The sequence below is a fragment of the Sinohyriopsis cumingii genome, chromosome 8, assembly GCF_028554795.1.
Source record: "Sinohyriopsis cumingii isolate HCF-2022 chromosome 8, ASM2855479v2, whole genome shotgun sequence".
In the NCBI taxonomy this organism is placed as follows: Eukaryota; Metazoa; Mollusca; class Bivalvia; order Unionida; family Unionidae; genus Sinohyriopsis; species Sinohyriopsis cumingii.
Window position 1 is genome coordinate 65,989,611 of NC_142968.1, and position 2,374 is coordinate 65,991,984.

A 2,374-nucleotide genomic window follows, 5' to 3' on the forward strand; every position below is an offset into this window, starting at 1 on the left:
TCTACCCTAGCATCATAAATGTTCTCTCTTGAACAAGAAAAGCTTCTATATGATTATGATTTTACTGAAATTAAGCTTAACAAAAGTGGACACGAATACATAAATGAGTTGCATGATGTAACAATTAAAGCACTCACTCTTTAACTGAGGCAGTTGCAATTGATGCATCTGAATTGGTAGGCGCTATTAACAAGACTTCAAAATCACAAACGTATTACTTTGATCATAGACCTAAAGAGTTAAGAACTCTGTTATATGTCACAAGTAGATCTAACAATGCAGGAAATCACATATAGGTGGCAGAAATCTAAGAGGTGCTTTCACGTGTATGTAGGTTGATAGCTATTGGAGAACTTTTCACCGGCTTGAATTGTAGGCGTTCCAGATTAAATCATGGGAAACAATAATTGAAGTCGAATTGAAAACCATTTACACATGATCACTTGAGCACAGTAAGAGCAACGCAACGTGACTGCAAACCAAACGGTTGCCTTCAGCGTACCAATGGGCGGCAACGCAGTCTTTCTGATACTCGTAAATTCGCTATGTGCGGCGGTGTCTACTGTTGAAGAGACAAAGTCGGAAAACAGAGATGAGTTATTTGCTGAACTCGCCGGCCTTAGTCAAAACTACCACGAGTCCCAAGATAAGACTGGTCAGATTGGACTAAGACAAGATAATTCGTACAGTACTATCCCAAAAACATGTCAGTGCACGTGCAACTATGATGCTGCGCGTGAGTACGGTCCTGGACCTGTTTGTCCATCTTATTATCCCAACTGTGGCGGATGGCTCAGAGGTTTCCTTGGAAGACCGAGGGATTGTCAAGAACTGTACCAACAAGAGTACTTCAAGACAGGCGTGTATGTTATTTTTCCAGAGGGACTTCCCGAGGGAATCTATGTCCGTTGTGACATGGATACAGCCGGTGGTGGGTGGACGATAATTCAGAGAAGAGTCAACGGGGACGTGGATTTCTATCGCGATTGGTCAGATTATAAACGGGGTTTTGGAGACTTGAATGAAAACTTCTGGCTTGGAAATGAAAACATTTTTGCTCTTACTGCACAGGACAGCTATGAGTTGTTTATTGAACTGGCTGTTTCGAGCAGAAACAAAAGCTACGCCAGATACAATTCGTTCAAAGTTGGAAACGAGAATAGCGGTTATTTTCTCAATGTAGAAGGATACAGTGGCACTGCTGGTGATTCCTTCTCCCTCCATAACGGATATAAATTTACAACAAAGGATCGAGACAATGACAGTCATAGTTTGAATTGTGCTGAACTTTATAAAGGTGGATGGTGGTACAAAAGTTGCCATGTTTCAAATTTGAATGGTATCTATGGGTCTACTACGTTTGGAAAAGGAATAAACTGGAATGCATATGCCGGGTTTTATACGTCTATGGTATACGCAGATATGAAAATCAGAAAAATTACCTCTCGTTAAAAGGAAAAGAAATACAGGACCCATACCCATGAATGTCTACATTTATAAATGAGATTGTAATGTTTTGTGAGAAAATAAGTATTTTTGCTTAAACTTTTACCATAATTCTCATGCGACATTTGACCATGTCAAATTAATTTTCATTTTACATAACTACAAATACCATTCTAGATTAGGGCGGCCTGTACGGTATTAAAGAATGCTGTTTTAGCAAACTAACCAGAACCATAGTTATGAAAAAACATATAAGGATAAAAATATAATGTACTATTTGGCATGTATTAAAGATGTGACTAAAGATATAGCGGCCAATTGTTTTTTCCATATTCAGATATACATATCATCATTATCGATAACTTCAGTCAACATTTCTTAAACTCTCTCTCTCTCTCTCTGTGGATTGTCTACATTGCTCTCTCATAAGGCAAAATATTTTCATGTTTTGTGCTGTTGAATATTGTTCAAACTGTTTCTACCTGTTTCCATAGTGATTAAATTCGATTTTACTTGAGCATAAAATGGTGAAGTTCGAATTATTTAAGTTTTATAGACTTTACACCCTATGTTTTTATTTCTTATTTGCAGCAATCTTTTTAAACAGAGTTGGTTATGATACGTTTGGTTCTTTATGCTATGATATGAAATCATGTCTCCATTCTACTGCGTCAATAACTTTTTAACCTGATGCATTATCTAATAATGTGTACTAAAATTAGAATCCAGCAGATACACAAAATTATACTATTATTAATAAACGAGTTTGAATTTTCAAGAAAGAAAATCAAGAAAAGCGAACTTGCATTCTAAGCAAAATTGAAACATCTCGGTAACGTCAGAGAAAAGTACCTTGAACAATTATTTTTAGTTATTATTAGTTAACTAGCTTAATTAGCCGTCGAAAGACGGGAAAAAGTAAAAACAC

General features: G+C 36.6%; 1 pseudogene; it reads left to right on the forward strand.

Annotated features, from left to right (window-relative positions):
- The first annotated feature begins 453 nt into the window (after positions 1-453).
- Positions 454-1,754, forward strand: LOC149793717 (microfibril-associated glycoprotein 4 pseudogene; annotated as a pseudogene).
- The last annotated feature ends 620 nt before the right edge of the window (positions 1,755-2,374 follow it).